The sequence below is a fragment of the Callithrix jacchus genome, chromosome 15, assembly GCF_049354715.1.
Source record: "Callithrix jacchus isolate 240 chromosome 15, calJac240_pri, whole genome shotgun sequence".
In the NCBI taxonomy this organism is placed as follows: domain Eukaryota; kingdom Metazoa; phylum Chordata; class Mammalia; order Primates; family Cebidae; genus Callithrix; species Callithrix jacchus.
This window is the reverse complement of record NC_133516.1, coordinates 50757820-50778509: the sequence shown is the minus strand read 5'-3', so window position 1 is coordinate 50778509 and position 20690 is coordinate 50757820. Positions and strand designations below refer to the sequence as shown.

The window sequence follows — 20690 nt, the reverse complement described above, 5'->3', positions numbered from 1 at the left end:
GATGTGGAAGAAAATGGAAAAACGAAGGAGACAAGTAAACATTGTCCACAGCAATACTTCAAATCCTTAAGGCAGGTGGAAAATGGGGAGAAAAGAGAGCAAGCACTTATTCACAGCAAGAGCAATTCTGCATTGATAGAAAAATGTAAATCCTCTAGAAAAGTATCTATGTCTACGTATCATTTTTCAAATATTCAAGTGATATTCAGCCATACGGTGGGAAGGAATTTACACATGAGGCTTTTAGAAGTGTTTATGGCTCACCTTGAAGAAATGAGACTGAGAAGTTTTCCTCCTCCAGTTGCTACAAGTGCTTTTCTGTAAAATTCAAAGATGTGATGATGGAGCATCTCATAGTACATCATGACCAGATTCTGAGATGGAATTTTGGTTTGCCCTGTCAGGTATCGCTATGCAAATACATCGCCTTCAGAAATCATTTGGTTATTCTATCATATTTACTTTTTACTAGATTATGCGTTCCTGGAGAGTCTTGCTTTTGCAATTCAGACAGCAGTCTATTGGAAGGAAGAGTTTTATGGTGGATGCTACATGGTGCAAGCAGTAAATCTAGAGGACAAGGGGATAGAAGTCACACCCAGAGAAAGGGGCCCATTCTTGGATGGTTTTGCTTTTAAACTAGTGAAAGGTGCCACTAGCTGGGAAATATGCTCTCCTTTATCTTCTTCTTCTTGCTCTCTTCCTCCTCCTTTTTAATTCTAATAGCACTTAAAAATCTGTGATGTAAAAGTCTGCTTTCTTGTTGGAACTTCATAGCACCTCTCAGCAAGGAATCCTGCAGAAGTGTCTTGACTATGTGCTTCTTAGGTAACAGCCTCTCTTCCAAGTGAAGACCCATGAGATAAGACATCATAGCAGATTTTGGACTTACGCTGTTGGGATATGTGCCTGATCTTTGGAAGAAAACCCAAATTAGTCAGAAGATAACACCTGCTTCACCCATTGAACCATCTTGACATCCACCAAGAGTGTTCGGTAAGGTAGTGATGTTTGGCAAATGCATGCAGATGACATCTTGGCAGGAATTAGAGGGGTTTTGCAGAGTCATGAGGAGCAGCAGTGTGGGAGATGGGCGAAAGTAGAGGCTCTGACCTCAAATTGGCCCCTTTTTACATGTGTACCTAAGGAAAACCACTTAAGCTCATTGATCCTCAGGTTTCTCACCTGTAAATGGACGCTGTTAAGGGACCCAACCTCATCAGGTGGTTGTGAGGAGCTATTTGGTCATTCTGGGTATGAGGCACTCTGCTGAGAACACAACGGTGAGGAACAGGGGAGACTGACATTGGGCCGATCATCACACAAGTGAGGGTTTGTAAGGACAAAGGGAGATAAGTGCCCTGAAGGGAAGGAACATGTTGCTAAAAGGAAAACCTTAGCCACATTAAATTTAACAGAGTTTAATTGAGCAAAGGACTTTCGGGAATCAGGCAGTCTCTGGAGCCAGCGTAGGCTCAGAGAGGCTCCAGCACAGCCACGTGGTGGAAGATTTGTAGACAGAAAAGGGAAAGTGATGAACAGAAAGCTGAAGTGAGGTAAAGAAACAGCCAGATTAGTTACAGCATGGTGTTTGCCTTGTTTTAACATGGTTTAAACAGTTGGCCCCCTTTGATTGCCCCTGTGATTGGCACAAGAGTAGGCTATAATCTGTTTACACCTCCATCTAGGATGCACTTTCCTATGTACATAGAAACCTTTAGACTGAACTTAAAATATGTGAGGAGACAGCTTTAGGCTAAATTTTGTTTTTGAGACAGGGTCTCTTTGTGTCATCCTGGCTGGAGCACCGTGGCACGATCACTGCTCACTGAAGCCTCAACCTCCTGGGCTCAAGTGATCTCCCATCTCAGCCTCCCCAGTATCTGGGACTACAGGCATGTGTTACCATGCCTGGCTAATTTTTTTTCTGTTTTTAGTAGTGATGGGGTTTCACCATGTCACCCAGGCTGGTCTTGAACTCCTGGACTCAAGCCGTCCTCCTGCCTTGGCCTCCCACAGTGCTGGGATTACAGGTGTGAGCCATCATGCCCAGTCTAGGCTAAACTCAACAATCTTCCTGACCAAGAGAAACTTTAGACTGAGGCGCAGAGCAGTCGGGGGAGCTACTTCCCAGTGATATGTAAGAAAACACACGTAATGCCTGACACCTGGTAAGGCCTCAATAAACAGCAAGGCGGCAGGGAGAAGAGGAGGAGGAGGAAGAGGAGGAAGAAGATGCAGACATATAGGAAGCCAAGGCCATGTGCACCTGTACCCAGAGAAACCTTTGGGTAGGTGCCAAACTGTAATCTGAGATGTCATGATGCCAGTGGCCACTGAGGTCTACAACCACAGAATGCTTGGTCTGGTGGTGGGTTGACAGTCTGAAAGATAGACATAGACACTCAGTTGGAAGGGTGAGACCAGATGGCAAATGATGCACTCCTGGGAAAACTGGCAGATGCTCCAGGGCTGCAGGACTGGAACTTTACCTTGCAAGTAGTTTTATCAACATCATCTGAGAACTTCACTAACTAAAAAGGCCCTGTCTGCCATCCTTCCTCCCTTGGCCTCAGCATTCCATTCTCAGCCTTTGAGTGAGGCGTTTGGACATGTTATCTGAGCTATTGCTGTGTAGTCTAGACTTCTACTTATCAAGTCTCTGATGAAATGACAAATTAAATGTGGATATATAAAATATATGCACACATGTAAACTCATGTTATAGAAAATAGCCACTTGGTGGCTCTGATGGAAAAATGGTTCTTCTCGGCCTTCTCCTAAAGCCTTTATACAAAATGCATGTGCTTTTAATCTTGTGCTAGTGGGGGGGATTATTCATCTGCTTGTATTTAGAGATGGGCTGAGACAGAAAGAAATACTCACATAATCCAGTGTTTTCAATTATAGTAGCGAAATGACTACCAAGAGAGGGGAAACCAAAGCTGCCCTTTTTTTTTTAAATAACAAAATTACAAAATTAATTGCAGTTTGGTGGAGGGGGAGGGGCACTCCTGAAGCAGGTGTTATGACTATAATACTCATTTCTCAGGTGCATGTGGTAGAGAAGGCCCCTTCCTGGAAACCAGAGAAGGCCCCGGAGTCTTAATGAAGGTCCAAGACTGCCTTTTAAATGCAAGAAAAAATGTTCTTTACACAAATGGTAAGTGCCTAATGCATTAATGCCCAGCTCTGTGGATTGTGATTTCTCTCAGTATTAAGCATTTTGTAGATCCAGCTCTTAATGTTACTAGGGGCTCCTGACGAGTTTGCTCAGTGGGTCTTACAGCCTCCAGGAGGCATTCTCTTGGCTACAATGATTCAGATTTAGCTTACCCTGGAGATACAGAGATGGATGATGATGATTTAGGAGCAGAGTATAACTTGGGTATGTGTATATGACCCATTCTAAGGGAAATGGCCCCATGGTTTGGACATGAGCACCTTCTTTTTGTCTTGCTTGTCTCTGAGCCGGGGAGGTGGGCTTCTGAGTTGAATGCAATAGCAGCAAATAAGTTTCAAGCTAGAAAAAAATCAAACCTCAAGCCTAAAGCAAAAAGGCAGAGTGTTTGGATGGTGTTTTGTTGTAATTATGTCAAAATGTGAAATTGTGTTTTTTTTTTTTTAAGATGGGGTCTCACTCTGCCACCCAGGCTGGAGTGCAGTGGCCAATCTTGGCTCACTGCAACCTCTGCCTTCTGGGCTGAAGCCATTCTCCCACCTCACCCTCCCTAGTAGCTGGGAATACAACAGGTACATGCCACCCCGCTCAGTTAATTTTTGTATTTTTGGTACAGACAGGATTTCACCACAACCCTGCCAGCCTTGAGCTCCTGAGCTCAAGTGATCCACCTGTTTTGGCCTCCCAAAGTGATGGGATTACAGGCATGAGCCACCAGCACCCAGTCCGAATCATGTTTTTAATTATGAGGTGTTATCACATGCACCGCAATCACGTCTGACCTTAATCATACCTCTGACCTTCCCTCTATTCTTCCGTCCATCCCTAAACCACCATCCTCCTCTTCAGCAATGCCTGAGCCTGCCCTCATCCTCCTAGCTTTACATACTGTGGAAAGAACATTGATGTTATTACCCCTGAAAAATGCTGCGTGGAGCCCAAAGGTTGCAAGTGATGGTGAAGTCAATGGGAACAATTCATTATTCTATCAAGCAATTGGCATGTCAGTCAATGAAAAAATATGTGCTTTAGAACTGACAGCTCAAAATAGTCTTTTCAGCAACTGGCATGCCAAGATCTTGATGGTATAATGAATTATTCTTTAAACCTATCATTTCATCCTATCAATTTGGTCCTACAGTCTTTTTTTGGGGGGAGAAGTGAGGGAACTAAATTATATGACTTATCTCAACCAGCAAGCAAAATAACTTTACAACCTGGGGAGAAAAGACTAGAGGTGTGAGAAGTAGAATTAGAAAGAAAGTTCCTCAGGGAAGACACTGAGGTAAATATACAATTTCAATTCACAAAAGTATGGGAAAAGTTCCCTGATTATTATTTGACTCTTGGGCATAAAAAATAGTTTATTCTCATTGACCACCTGTAGAATTTTCATCCTCATTTTCTGTAGCAATGCACTGGAAAAATCAGAGACAATTTATTATTCTGTTTCCATTGTTATGCAAGCTTGCTGAGCAATACGGTTCCTGATTATTTAGGACATGCAGGTGTTTAGGGTAGTCTTGGATTGGACTTTGAGTTTCATTGGAAGATCAATTTTTCCCAGTTAATCTCCATATGTAGATAACTTTTCCCACACTCGATGTATGGTTTTTCTTACTCTCGTGTGGCTAATTAATTCTGTTCATTCTCAAATCTGACCTCTTCAAAGATCTGCACCCATCTCTTCTCCCCAGAGTGTTTTGAGATCAGGGTGAGAAATTGCACAGCTTGCTGGCTTTATGGGGACTGTTTAGCACTTTGGCATGCATTTTGGGTGACTTCTGAACAAGGCACAAAGCATGTTTAGGTTTCAGCTGGTTGCTTTCATCCTAAAATGTCAGTTTTATTTCTAGGAACAGCAGCTGCCACATTTTTTTTTCCTGAATATCTCCACTGAAATGCTTGATGTAAATGGTTATTTTCATTCCTGTTAAATAATGCCTCGTTGCTACAGCAATGGTCATTTAAAATACCATCACAAAATAACAGCGACACCAATTTGTTCTCAGGATTGGGTCCTAATTGTTCTCCCATTGTTTGAAAATAGAGAACTGCCTCATTAATCTACTGCAGAATATTAAGCATTTCATTAAAATATTGCCCAGAAAGGAGAGTTACTTCAAATCCCCTTCATGTGTCCTTCACAGCCAGCAATATTATCTATTCTGCATTTTTAACTATCAACCCGAAGAAAAATCAGGGCATCCATGACCTTTTAATTTGTGCTTCAAAGAAAACATTTCTTAATGTTATATAATAAATCAATCATTACTTGCTTAATAATCTTAATGCATGTCTTTGAAGTCAGCAATCCACAAGAGAGACTGGGATTTTTAAAAATTGACAACTCTCTGGTCATTTGATGTAAACTGTGTTTCATTGATTTGCTGTGAAACTGCACTTGATATCAGCTGCATATAAAGGCATGAGATCATGAAGAACAATGAAAAACGAAGAATAGATACACACATACACATTTTTATATCATTTCTGTAGTGCATAGGACATGTGATGTTTTAGTACTTTGGTATTTGAAATTTGTCAGATAATACTAACTCCCCTTTAAGTCCAACTTGTTTTTGTACCTACTATAAATATAATGTATAAAATGGTTTGTATGATCTTGAAATGAATTTTTACAATTGTATTTTCTATGATTCTATAGATGCATTATTTAAGATGTAAATTTATCCAACTTCTTTCAATTATCTTTTGTCTATTTGTCTTGATTTCTTTTATCTGAAGACTTTTTCAATTTAGACATTTTTTTTCCCTAGGAGAATATCCTAGTTGCTTATTATTAATGCTCTGTTTATTAGACCAAAAAAAGAAGCCTTGGGTTTTTATTTTATTTTTTAGATGGACTTCAGATAAGACAGTAGCACATCTACTGCTACTTTAATGACTAACTGCTGAATTATACGTTTCCTGATTTGAAGTGTATTTAGAAAAAGCAACAAAATGCAATTAATCTGATAGTAATAGGAACGGAAGTTAATATTGGCCTGAAGCTAAATTGCTCATTGTAAACATCTAGCCTGAATAATTTACAATCACAAACGCTTACTTCTGGTTCCAAAAATGTCCTCTTAGTTGCTGCCTGTACAACTCAGCTTGTCCCCATTCTTCAGAGAATTCTACCCAGACGTTACCAAGGTGTTGTCTTCGTCACTGTACCAGTGACAATGCCTTTCTTTGCACTTTTCTGGGTCCTTCATCTCTTTGTAATGGAGAGCCCTGAATGGCATCTCAGGGCATGCCCTTGGTGAAGGGCATCTCAGCTCACAGGCTGCCTACTATATGACCTTGGGCAAGGCATTGAACCGCTACCCCCCCACACCACTTTCTGGGCCATAGTTTAGGAAGACCTACCTTAAAACAGTTACTGTAGGGATCAGCAAATAAAACCTGGCCTGTTACAGGAACTCCAAAAAGCTCTGGCACTCCAAAAAAGGGAGAGAAAAATGTGCTATAATGTTTCACTGGTTTGGGCGTGGCGGGGGGGCACATCTCACTTATAACTCTCAGGCTTAACTTGGGAAATTATCATGAATTGCAGGGTGACTCTTCACTCCTCTCTGCTTCTTTCCCCATTACCTTTTCCATCATTTCTACTCAATAATTAATACAGAAAGGCTTTTCTTTATTGAAACAACGCTCCCAAAAGGTTTTTTACATCTTCTCTAGTTTGTTTCACTTGCCTTTTATCTGAACATTCGAAATACATTTAGACAGAATAGGTTTTATCTGTTGTTTTTGTTCCTTTTTATTTCTTATGTAGCTACTACATGTAGTAGTATTCCATTATAGAAATATTTTAAAATACTGCTAGAAAAAAATCACTTAAAGGATATCGTATTTCTCTATCCAGACCTAAGCTGTGCACACACGCCTCTCCACAACATTCCCTTAAACACATACATTTACACAAATTTTACACACATATTTATGTAGAGATAACTTTTTTCACAAGAGGCTATATATGTGTGGGTGTTTGTGTATGTATATAATATATATATATTCATTAAATGCATATTTGTGGATAACCTGTTTACTAACAGAATTTAATGAACATCTCTCCATTACCATACAACTATTTATATTAATATTTTAAATTTCTGTGGATAATTTTATTAAGTCAATCCCATATTGTTTGACAGTTAGACTCTATTTACTATTTTTTAAAATCTGCCTTTAATATCATTGCATATGAACATTTGTGCATCTGTCCAATTACTTCCTTAGGATAAATTCCTAGATATGGCACTACTGGGTTCCAGGGCATGTAGACTCTTAGAGATTTGATTACGTATTGATAAATTTTAATTTCTATCCAGAAATATGGCACTTTTATTTTTTTTATTTGAGAGATGAAGTCCCACTCTGTCACCCAGGCTGAAGTATAGTGACACAATCTCAGCTTACTGCAACCTCTGTCTCCTGGGTATGAGCAATTCTCTTGCTTCAGCCTCCCAAGTAGCTGGGACTACAGGTATGTACCACCATGCCCGGCTAATTTTTGAATTTTTATTAGAGTTGAGGTTTCACCATGTTGGCTAGGGTGGTCTTGAACTCCTGACTTCAGGTGATCCGCCCACCTCGGCCTCCCAAAGTGTTGGGATTATAGGCATGAGCCACTATGCCTGGCCAATGTGGCACTTTTAATTTAACCCTTTGGCAGATATGTGAGCATCTAATTACCCACCTTATTTACAATACTGGATAGTCTAAATTGATGGAAGTAGAGTAGCAGAATAGCTTTTACATAAAATACTGTGCAAAATCTGGAAAAGATTACACCTATGGAATCAATCTGTGTTTCCTATATTGAAACAATTCTAAGTACTCTGGTTAACAAGGCAAGTTGCAACACTGATGCTCAAGACAAGGATCATGACTGAATAGAAAGTATATCTAGTTCTAGGGGGCTGGCCTTACACCAGGAACTATTATTTTTGATTGAATGGATCCAATAAAAGAGCAGTGGTGTACATTATTTAGACAGCTCAGTGGCTGTCACTTCTCAAACTAGGTTAAGTAAAAAAGGCTACACAGGTTAATTAAAAGATAACAACCATGCAGTTGGACACAGTGCTTGGGTAATTGTCTCTTCCACTAAGATAAGTGTACAATACATATTACGGAGGTTTAGAAAAATAAACTTGTGTGACAATAATGAGACCTTTGTATTTAAAGGTAGAGTGTTCTTGTATTAGATATTTATAACCTGGATACCTAATGAAACATTTTCAAACTTATCTACAAACACTGAATAGCAATACTGGTCAGTGTACTTGGATTGCTTGTAACTGTATAAAAAGGATGACAATAAAAAACCTTTTTAGGTGCCGGGCACAGTGGCTTGCACTTGTAATCCCAACACTTTGGGAGGCCAAAGTGGGTAGATTTCTTGCATCCAGGAGCTCAAAACCAGCCTGGGCAACATGGCAAAACCCTGTTGCTACAAAAAAATACAAAAAAGTTAGCCAGGCATGGCTGCACGCCTATAGTCACAGCTACTCAGGAGGTCAGGCAGGGAGGATCCATAGGCCCAGGAAGTCAAGGCTGCAGTGAGCCATGATTGCACCACTGTATTCCAGCCTGGGCAACAGAATGAGAACTTGTCTCAAAACAAAACAAATCCCAAAATCTTTTCATGTGGTTAGCTTCCAAGAAATGTAAAAGCAGTGTGAATAGTATAATGGATGCCCAGACACCTATCACTCACTCACAAGTCATCAATATATGGGCATTCTTATTTTATCTATACTCCACTCCCTCCTGCACTGGATTATTTTGAAGCAAATTCTCAACATTCTATCATTTTATTCATAAATATATTAGTGTATAAAAAGGTGATTTTGACAGATTGATCCCAGTTTAGTTTTCCGTTCCAACCTTATCAGAATATCTTTGTAAAACATGATTAATTATAGGACCTCAGCAGAAACATTTGACTTTTCTAAGTCTAAATTTCCTGTTCTGTAAACAAGATACTTAGACATCATAGTGGTGATACGAGGATTATAGGAGATGGTTCAAGATGACATAACATCAAAGATGAAAAATTTAAATAATCTAATCATCATTGCCATTATCATTGGAGTTCAATTTTATTGGTGAATGACACAGAGCATTGAAAAGTAGAGTAATAAGATGTAGGAGCTTAACCATAGAAATGAACAATATAATGGCATTCACAGCAGCCTGGTCAGAGTTGGAGACCATTATTCTAAGTGAAGTAACTCAGGAAGGGAAAACCAAACATTGTATATTCTTGCTTATAAGTAGGAGCTAGAAGGCTGGGCGCGGTGGCTCAAGCCTGTAATCCCAGCACTTTGGGAGGCCGAGGCGGGCGGATCACAGGGTCAGGAGATCGAGACCATCCTGGCCAACATGGTGAAATCCCATCTCTACTAAAAATACAAAAATTAGCTGGGCATGGTGGCGCATGCCTGTAATCCCAGCTACTCAGGAGGCTGAGGCAGGAGAATTCCTTGAACCCAGGAGGTGGAGGTTGCAGTGAGACGAGACTGTGCCACTGCACTCCAGTCTGGCACCTCGCGACAGAGTGAGACTCTGTCTCAAAAAAAAAGAAGTAGGAGCTAGGCTATGAGGATGCAAAGGGATAAGAATGAAACAGTGGACTTTGGGGACTCAGGGGGAATGGCAGGAGAGGTATGAGGGATAAATGACTATACATTAGGTACAGTGTATAGTGCTTGGGTGATGGATGCACCACAATCTCAGAAATCTCCACTAAGGAACTTTTCCATGCCACTGAACATCATGTGTTCTTCAAAAACTATTGAAATTTAAAAATGCAAAATATCAAAAATTTCAAGCCTGGAAAAAAAATGTGGGGGCTTAAGAAGCTGCTGGGAAAGACGAAGATGGGAAATGTGGCAGATGTGTTAGAAAAACATGGGTGAAGTAAGATATACATGATGAAGGAGCATCAGCGCAAATAGTCAACATTCAGGTATGAGGGAGAGTAAGGACGGTGAATGTCTGATGGTGGTGGTCACTTGCCAGTGTTCTACTTCTAGGCAGCAGGATAAGAATTTGGGGAAGTGAAGCATCAGTGGAAGATTGATGAGGAGGAGATAGAACTTGAGTTTCACAAATGTTAAATTCTATTAAAGGTCAAATTCTATCATAGTAATAAATACTATTATAATGGAGAAGTTGAGCTATATATGGAAACAATTTTTAAGTCTTGCCTGATGTGTGCCTCCTTTCCAGAAGTGATTGATATTGCAAATTTATATGTGACCAATATATTTAAGTCATCCCTTGGAATTTATTTTTGGGGGGAGGGATTTAATTGGTTCTCTATTATGCTAATCTTATCAAATGAAACTGGTTAGACTATTTTGAAATTTTGTATCCTAAGTGGCTATTTACACTGGCCAGCTCCTTCTTTTTTCTTTTTTCTTTTTTTGTACTAATAATAGCAACTTTTAAATTCTTCTTCAAAAAAATGGCATACAGAATAATTTCACAATGCAGAATCTCTCCAGATGCTTTTATATTTTATGTTCACCAGCAAATTATTTTGATTTGAATACATCAGAAAGGGCTCCAGACATTAACTTAGACAACCCTTGCCTTTTTTCATAACTTAACTATCCTATGACCAGTCTCAGAAGGACCAAATAGCCACAGAGATACTTTCATGAATGACTTAAAGGAGTTAGTGACTGCTAAAGGGTTAACTGGGGCCACACCTCTTAGATACCACTTGCAATTGATAAGGACTTCAGGTGCCTTAACTAGAAGGAATGGATAATATGGACATTTTATTGGCAATGCTAGTGAGAGAAATGTGTGTGGCAGGAGGGCATTTGGTGTCTTTAAATTAAATCACACAAGAATAACATTTATAAATTACATTAAGGAATTTAGATTTTATCCTCAACAGTACACCTCCCAACCAAAATAGGAAGCAACATAAGGTCCTAGAGTGACCTTTCTAAAATCTGATCTCTGTACTGTCGGGGAAATAGTAAGGGGAAGAGAGTAGAAGCCCAGAAGGAAGAGTGGCAGCGAGGATGGAATAATGTGGTAGTACTAGCAGTTAGAATTGATAGGCCTTGGTTATCAATTGGCTGCAGAAGGTGAGGGAGAAGGAGCAGTGGAGGATGCTACATCTGAAGGATGCTACAGATTTGGAAAATACAGTGGGTGGTTGCATAGCTTGCTGAGACAGCAAAGGCAAAAGAGAGGCAGGTTTGGAAAGAAAGATGGTAAGTTCCATTTGTGATGTGCTGAATTTGTATCCAAATGGAGATTTCTGGTGAACTCAGTCCTGGAGCTCGAAAGAATAGAAATCATGGGCATAGATTTGGTAGCTGAAGCCAAAGGAATGGATAGGATCAAAGACAGTAGTAAATCAACAAAGAATACAGGTGAACACACAGGTGCTGAGCACTGCTTTCATCAGCTCTCTGGTTTGGAGTTTCTCCTGGTATAAGTTTTTTTTGGGAAGAATCACTCCCAAGGTCAGGGAAGAAATCAGCGTCATTGGGCTATCATTTGATATTTAAGTTGGAAGAGATTCTTAAGGTTAAGTGGCTGATTAAAGATAGCCATAAATGTCTTGACATTCTTTCCATCAATAAGTGGAGTGTATTTCTTGCCCTCCCACCTCCTAATTCTGGGAGGGCTCCACAGATGCTTTCACCAATTCAGTATGGCAGAAGTGACCCTAAGCCAGTACCCAGGCCCAGGCATCAAAAGACTGGCAGCTTCCCATTCCTGTTGTTTGGAGTATTGCTGTTGGTGTCCAAGCCGCCATTGAGAAATCTGACTACCCTGCTGGAGAAACTATGTGGCCCTTAGACTCATGTAGAGAGAGGGACTCAGCTGAGCCTGGCCTTCCAGCTGTCTCACCAGGGCACCAGATGTGTGCGTGAAGCTCTCTTGAGCCTCCAAACCAGCTACCAGCTGAACACCACAGAGCAATTCCTGTGGTCCCAGTCAACAGTCGCCATATGGAGCAGAAGGATCTGAGCTCTGCCTGAATTCATGCCCCACTAAGTTGTGAAATACAACAAAATATTTGTCGTTTTAAGTCACTGAGCATTGGGTTGTTTACTCAGCAATAGAGAAGAGAAACAGTTGTTTGTACCATATTCCCTCAAAATCCAATTTTGTAAAACATTATAGTATTAGCTGAGTCCTCTGTTAAGCCAAAAGCACCTATATGAAGTATTCAAACCTGTGTTTCCATCTGTAAATCAAGGATAATAATACCTGTCATTCCTGCTTCTCAGAATTATTTTAGGGCTCAAGTGAGATAATATATGTGAATGCACTTCATAAATTATAAAGTACTCTACAAATATAGATAAATTTAAATAAAATTGTAAAGCACTCTACATTCTTTAAGTTTAATTTAAATATTTAAGTTTAATTTAAATAGAATAAATAGAATTTGATTGTAAAATGAAAGTTTTAAACTGACGAAGTTTTAAAACTTAAATGTATAACGTTAATTAGAGTACTTACAATTTTAAGTTACATTAAGATTAATCAGAATTATTTTAACTTTTCATAAGTTGACTCAAGCTTTTCATTAGGTTGGTTTTTTTTTTGCTTATTTAGTATTTTGATTCTTTGCAAAAGGATGGAAGTTCATTTTCACCTCTTCATTCACCTTGTGTTGGTCTAAAGAGCTTTATTTACTTAAGGAAATTGAACAGATTCATTTTGGTCAAGAACAGGGAGTAGATTTGTATCCAAATACACAGCAGGTACAAACTTCCTTGGATGGCTTGGTTCTAGCTACAGCTGAGTAGCTTTTAAACATTTGTCACATTACCTCATTAGTAAATTGAATTACAAAATTAGCATCAGTTGCTCAGCAATCTGGTGATCTGGTACCAGTTTTCTTCAGGGTAATTGAATTAATTTGTGTAATTTAAATGAACACCAATCTTGCAATTTTTCCATCACGATGCCTTTGAAAACGTGGGCGGATGGAGAGTTCAAACTGAATTGTGATCCTTCACAGGAACATAGCAAGGGTTGCTTTCTAGTGTTTATCTTTAGCTGTTTGACACATGACTGTAATAGCCAATTCGAAGTAACAGCAAAATAAAGTCAGGTGTGACGTGGGGGTCGGCCACGGTAGTTCCTGGGTCTATAAGATTTTTCTACTTTGGCACTACTGACCGTTTTGGGTCAGATAATTCCCTCCTGTGGAGGCTGTGCTGTGCATTGTAAGATGTTGAGCAGCACCTCTGACCTCTACCCATTAGATGCCAGCAGTAATCCCTGACAATAAAAAATGTCTATAGACATTGCTAAATGTCTCCTAGAGCCCCAAATTGCCCTCTATTGAGACCATTGCTGTGGACAGTCTAGTGTGTTTCTCATACTAAGGAGCAAACAAATTTTGCTCCAAACTGCTTATCACTTCCCATCCCTACCTCCCTAATCCACAGCTTTACACATTAAGTACATTTCTGTTTGATCAGCCCGTCTCTGGTGGTATTTTTATGGGCAATGATCTCTTGTTTATCCCCTTGATATTTGACAATAGACTTTTCTTCCTTAGCCCCACTTGGAAACTGACATCCACATTTGAAGGTGATTTCTTTTTTTTTAAAGAAGCCATCCTTTAAAAGGTCATAAAACACTTGGCATTAGGTTCTTAGAGTGTGTGATGAATATTTTAATAGTTAAAAATGTAGCCAGGCAGCACAAAGAAATGATTTAATGTTGTAAATAAATCTCTTTGTGGGATTTAATGTGCAAAAATGGACAGCAATGGCTTTAAAAAATCATTCCCCAAATGATGAGATCTATACAATGGCACACTGTGTATGTTGGATCCATATCTGGGGAGAGTGTTCGCTGTATCTTTCTTAGATATTGGAGGAAGACACTAAGATCATTTTCTCTCTTTTTCTCAAAACTAGAAGCCCATAAGGTTGACTTTTTGGGAAATAAAACTGATATCAGATCTCTGGAGAGTATAGCATTCATCATGGTCCTCTAGATAATAATAATAAATAACAACATGGAAGTAGTGCTTGCGATGTGTCAGGCACTTATCTAAGAGCTTTACCGGTGTAATATTCAAACAAACTTGCAAACTAAGTCAGCAGTAGACCAGCTCGATATGGCCCAATGGTCAAATGTGGCTGCTACTTGTTTTTGTACGGCCTGTAAGCTAAGAATATTGTTTATGTTTTTAAGTGGTTGAAAAAAGATCAAAAGAAGGATATTTCTTGACAAATGAATATGATACAAGATTCAAATGTCAGAGTCCATTCAGCAGGTTTGATTGGGACATGTTCACACCAATTGGCTTGCATATTGTCTGTGGCTACTTCATGCTACAAGACGGAGCTGAGGAGCTGCAGCTGAGCCCACGGCCTGCAAAGCCTAAGGTATTTTCTGTCTGGCCTTTTGCAGAAAAAGTTCACTGACTCCTGAGCTAGGGACTATCACTGTCCACATTTTAAAGAAATGAAAATAAAAGCACAGAAAAATAGTTTGTTCCAAGTCGTGTATCAGATGTGTGGCAGGGTCAGAACTTGAACCCAAATAGCCTGGCTTCAGAGATCCTTCAGTCCATTGTGATATTGCAATATGGTGACAATAAAACTTGCCAGTACAGAACTCTTGCTAAAAAACAAAAACAACTCCCTGTAATTCAGCTCCCTTTATTACACTTCACAGCCAGTTCATCTTCATTTTCGTACTTAGAGTCCCTGAGCACTGATAGCTGAATGAAGTGCAGAGCCTTTTGCACTCCTTAGGCTGTATATATATTCCCTTCAAAATTTCTAAGGATGAGTGTTTATAATTTTCCTTTTATCTAGGGGGATCCTGCCGTAAAGGAAGCACCCCTGAGGTGCAGTAAACAGAGGGCTGGGAACTAAGGCGGATAGCTGGCTTCCTGTTACAAAGGAACTAGTGAGGAAGGAGGAAATGTCAAGGACAGAAGGACAATTTCTAGGTCTGCAGTAATGGACGTTTTAATGTCTATGTAGAACAGTTAGGAACTTAAAGAAAAAAAAATTCATCCAACAGCTTGGCCCAGAATTGGCCTTGCTTCATTCAATTTATCCATTTTAGAAGATGAAAGGCTACGTTGTCTGCCAGGATTTAGCGTCCAGTCCCGGGGAATCATTGTGCTTCTAATCTGATGTTTGGGCCATGACGCCAACCCCTCTGCCTGCCGGTCAAGATCACTTCCTCTTTTTGTTATGTTGTTAAAAGGCCCCCGACACGGACTGGTTTCAAACAGCATTTGGCTCCATAGGGGACCAACTCACAGTCCTTTGTTTTATTTTTTTTTTCTGCCATTTAGAGAGGAGTTTGTTCCTAGTAGCAGAGGACTGTAATAATACTCATTTTTAAAAACTGCTACGCAAAAATTGAGTATGGAATGTTCTAGATCCTGATTGGGGTGGTGGTTGCATGGGTGTATACATTTGTCAAAGCTCATCCAACTGTATACTTAAGATCTGAGCATTTTACCTCAATTAAAAGGGCATGAGACGGGAAAAAGACATGAAAACCAGATAGGAAAAAAGAATGAGAGTAGTTAATTAGAGCACCTGTCTGAGGCTGTGTAAACCTAGAATTACTCTCTAGTAATCACTTCTAATTCTTTAGATTTCTTCAATCCCAGATCAAGGAATCCCCTTGTGGGAGGCTTACATTCATTCCCCCTAATTTGTATTCTCCATTCCTTTGAAAGCAGTCATTCTAAGGCCACATAAGGATAACTGATATTTATCCCTATAAATAGTTAGTGTCAGAAAGGTAATCTTTCTCTGCATGTCTCTTTATTATGTCACACTAGACTTAGAATTAAATAAAGGTAGAAAATCTGTCTACTTGAGGTGGGGGCAGTGAATGAATTTGGCCTTTATTTCCTCAAACTTGTAAGGGAAGTGAAAGTGTAAAGATAAGAAATATGACTTTAAAATAAAAAAGTCTTTGGTTGCAATCGTTCATCATGCCTCTGATACAGATTTCCAGTCTTAGATATAAATATTTCAGGATCAAGATGCTTTCATCTTTCTCTGCCTTGCAAGAAGGGAAGATTGGAAACAATCTTCCTTAAAGTAAGCAGCTTTAATCATTGTTTCTAAATCAACTGAACTGTGCAGGGAAAAAAAGAAGATGTAAGAATCCTATAATCCCTGGTTTAGTTGTAATGAAAATGTCCAGGCTGAGAAGGGAACAGATGGATTTTGATTAATTTCTACTAAGACCAGCAAGTATCAACCTCAATATTCTTTATAAACTTGTCAGGGTAAATGTTATATAGTCATAAGAGAATGAAGAAAAAAAAAGACTTAAAATAAGATTTATAACTGGGTTATGAATAAAGAGGATATACTTAAAAACACCATCCTTAGTGGCATGTCAAAAATGCAGATTCACTGAATCTCGGCAATTTTTTTCAGAGATTCTTTCAGATTTGCTCCTTTAAAAAGAGATTGATATTTTTAAGGAGAGAACTTGTACCCGTTGCCCCAGGTATCCAGTGCAGCGGGCCACCACATACCCAGTGCAAAGGCTTAACAGTAAGAAGAAGGCAAACAAGATTCAGAGAGCTGAGAAGCTGCACTCTGGATTCGACATTTATGATTCCAGGATGATAATTGAAAACAAAGATGAACTTTACCAAGACATAATTTGGAATGAACTTAGACAATTCAGTTGCCACAGTTCATTAGTTTTATGGTTGATATTTAGGGTGCTGAGGGGCAAACTCTCAGCTTCCCTTGTCCTTTCCAGAACCTCCTCATTCCTCCAGTCAATCAGAGAACCAACTGGGAAGAAGTGCAGAAAAATCCAGGGGCTTAGGGATTTAAATTCGGCATTAACTTGCAATTAGAAATGAAGTTTTTAAAAAGGCAAAGAAAGAATCTCAAGTAGCATCAGTCCCACATTTGGTTAGAGTATGAGGTGTTTACCTCCAACAGAAAATCAATAACTGCTGGTTTTAGATTTAAAAGTACTGCTGCTGTCTAGCTTTGTCTTCTTCCTGACGTAATTTCACATTTTCCATTACTTTCTGCCTGGTGTATGAGACGGTCACAGATTGAGAGCTGGGTGAACAAATAGAACCCTAAATATAACCTTCAATATCATCAATACTTAACAAATTGTCAGTTAAAGGCAGTATGCATCATTCAAAAACTTCTCAGATCTCATTTAAAAACAAAACAAATTTCAACTGAGAACAAAAATGTGATCTTTTCTTAAAAAGAGAAAAAGCATATTTTTGAGTGGAGAACATATGGAAAATGTTCTCTCCTTCTCAGGTATAGAGTGATATATTAACATAGAGGAAATAGAGAATTATTAATTAACTATGTGATTGCTGTGCCTCCCATCACTGGAATGTGGTGAACAGCAAATGAATTAGGCATTAATTCAACAGTAGATACACCGTTTTTTTTCTGTTATCTTGTCATCATAGCTGTGACTTGGAAATAGGATCTGCTTAAGGACAAGAATACTGGGCTCACTGTAATGGAAACAGGCTATTTGGGAAATCTGATCCAAGGATTATGATTTTAACTTGATAGTAGCCCACCTGCCGGGGAGCTCCTGTTCATTTTCTGTCAGTTAGGCCTGTCATTAAGAGAATGCATCTGTTAGAGTGGCCTCTGTAGAAAATAACTGGGGCCAACTTCTCCATTAGGTGCAGTAGGCACAGTGCCTAGGGCCCATGGAATATTTTAATTTTGTTTGAAATTGGAAAAAAATGATTATAATCCAGTCTAGATGGCATGTCGTTATATCGACACAATCATAAAATATAATTTTCAATATTTAAAAAGTTGTTTTTTTAATTTTTAATAGCTTTTTGATAGAGGAAGGAGGTCATGTAAGTAGGAGTGCTAAGAGCCCGCAACAGCCATGATATAGGCCTGGAAACTGATGGCAAACTCCAAGATTTTAGTGGAAGAGAATGATGCAAAGGGGCTCTTTGCAAAGATATGGTTTGAGTGAAGAAAACCAGGTGGGGGCGGCAAAGCCCTCAGGGGTTAGAAATCACGGGAAGCTGTCACCACTTGTGGGCCTGAGGCCACAAAGGAAGACACCTCATTGGCCAAACCCAATCAGAAACTAGAAGTGAGGGAATCTAGAGGTTCAGCCCATCACCTGCAGAGGACACAGAACCAAGCAGAAGCACAGGCTAGAGCATAAAATAGATTCGAGTTGGGAGATGGAGTTGCCAGCAAAGAGTAACCAATTCAAGGACCCATATTCCAAGTATTTCCTGTCTCTGGAATTTTTTTTTTTTTTTTTACTGAGTTTTTGCTCTGTTGCCCAGGCTGGAGTGCAGTGGCATAATCTCAGCTCACTGCAACCTCCACATCCTGGGTTCAAGTGATTCTCCTGCCTCAGCCTCCCAAGTAGCTGGGATTACAGGCACCTGCCACCATGCCCAGCTAATTTTTGTATTTTTAGTAGAGATGAGGTTTCAACATGTTGGCCAGGCTGATCCAGAACTCTTGAACTCAGGTGATCTGCCTGCCTCTGCTTCCCAAAGGATTATACGCATGAGCTACCATGCCCAGCCCTGTCTCTGGAATTTTTGAGTGGGTGAAACTGCCTTTGTGAAGGATTAGTAAGATTCATGCATGAATTGTAAAAGTAGAAACTTATTTTCACTTTCAGAAAGAAAAAAGACAGATTTGAGAGGATGGTACCCATCAGGGGGCAAAGGGCCCAAGCTTTCTTGCTCAAATGCTTTATTTTTAAAGAATCTGTCCTGTAGGGGTTGTTTCCTAGCCCTTTACAATCAAGGCTCAACCTTCCTTTCTAGTCCAATGAGGAGACAGTTGGAAAATTGGTCAAGAAAGCCTTCTGAACCAGACTGCCTGACCCAGCTCCATTATTGAATAGCTGTATGACCTCACTTTCTGTATCTGTAAAAAAAGAATAATAATGGTACATGCTTCCTAGGATCGTGGGGAGGATTAAATGAAATAATAGTAGCAAATATTTATGTAGTTCTTATTAGGAACTAAGCACCATTCTAAGCATGTTATGTATGTTAACTCATTTTAACCACACATAAAAACAAAGATTAAAACCTGAAGAGAGAGCAGTTTAGGATGGTATTATTTGGGTAACAAAATATGACTGTGCTTGAAACCAAACTGCCCTGGGTTTTTCATGTATGTGAATCAACAAATATTCCCTTATTTTTTGGAGAGTCTCTAAGCCAGTAACATTGGATTTCTGTTTTTGCAACCAAGACAGTTCTAATAAAAGAGATAACAGATATAGATATGTATATTGATGTGGTTTGGCTCTGTGTCCCCACCCAAATCTGCTGTCCCCTTGTAATTCCCAGTGTTGGGGGAGGGACCTGATGGGAGGTGACTAAATCATGGAGGCAGATTTCCCACTTGCTGTTCTTGTGTTAGTGAATGAGTTCTCACTAGATCTTGTTGTTTAAAAGTGTGTAGCACCTTGGCACTCTCTCTCTCCTCCTCTGCCATGGTAAGAGATGCTTACTTCCCCTTCATCTTCCACCATGATTTTAAGTTTCCTGAGGTTTACTGTACAGCTTGCAAAGCTGTGAGTTAATTAAACCTCTTTTCTTTATGAATTGCCCAGTCTCAGGTAGTTCTTTATAGCAATGTGAGAATAAACTAATACATATATATATTTTTCACTGAGTTGTGTTCATCACAGCAGTTCTGATTCCATTCTTCTTTGCAGTCCTTGGAGTTATCCCAGCCTTTTCTGATGGAATGAAAGATGATGATAAAAACTACACTGGCTCAAATTCATAGGTAATGTTGTTAAACTTGACTTTTTTTTTTTTTTGACACAGAGTTTCGCTCTGTTGCCCAGCCTGGGGTGTAGTGGCACCATCTTGGCTCACAGCAACCTCTGCCTCCTGGCCTCCCAAAGTGCTGGGACTACAGCGTGAGCCACCGCACCCAGCCTAGTAATGTTGTTAAACTTTTGTAGACATTGCTATAGGGAGTCTCTCATTAGAAAAACTAATAAAAGTGATTTCAAATTTGTTTTGTACCTATGGTGCCAGGTGATTGTATGCATATTTTTCAACCATGAGGGAAGTTTTAATACTATTTTCACTTTGTAAAGGAACACAGGAAGCACCAGAGAGCTGGAATAACTTTCCAAAAGCCTATTAGCTGCTGAGTTAATTGAGCCAGGATTCCAATCCCAATGCCTAACTCCAAAACCTGTGCTATTTTATCATAGTAGAATTCCTCCATGACATACTCAGAATATATGAGGGGATGGCCCATGGGTTTGAGCCAGTGTAGTTTTTATCATTTTCTTTCATTCCTTCAGAGAAGGGATAACTGCAAGAACTGCAAAGGAGGATGGGATCAGAACTGCCATGATGAGCACAGCTCACACTGAAGAATGAACTCTGCATCAGCTTTGGAAAGGTGACCCTCTCTCCTTCAGAGTAATTGAACTGATAGAGGCTTTTCTCTACCTGTTACCACATGCTGTGTGGGCATTAATG

At 39.6% G+C, this 20690-nt stretch overlaps 1 long non-coding RNA gene across 1 annotated transcript; it reads left to right on the top strand.

Annotated features, from left to right (window-relative positions):
* The first annotated feature begins 864 nt into the window (after window positions 1-864).
* Window positions 865-20628, top strand: LOC118147995 (uncharacterized). The gene is made up of 4 exons (XR_004734732.3): window positions 865-996; window positions 3053-3163; window positions 19904-19977; window positions 20510-20628. It is a non-coding gene; the product is annotated as an uncharacterized LOC118147995 (long non-coding RNA).
* Window positions 20629-20690: the final 62 nt, after the last annotated feature.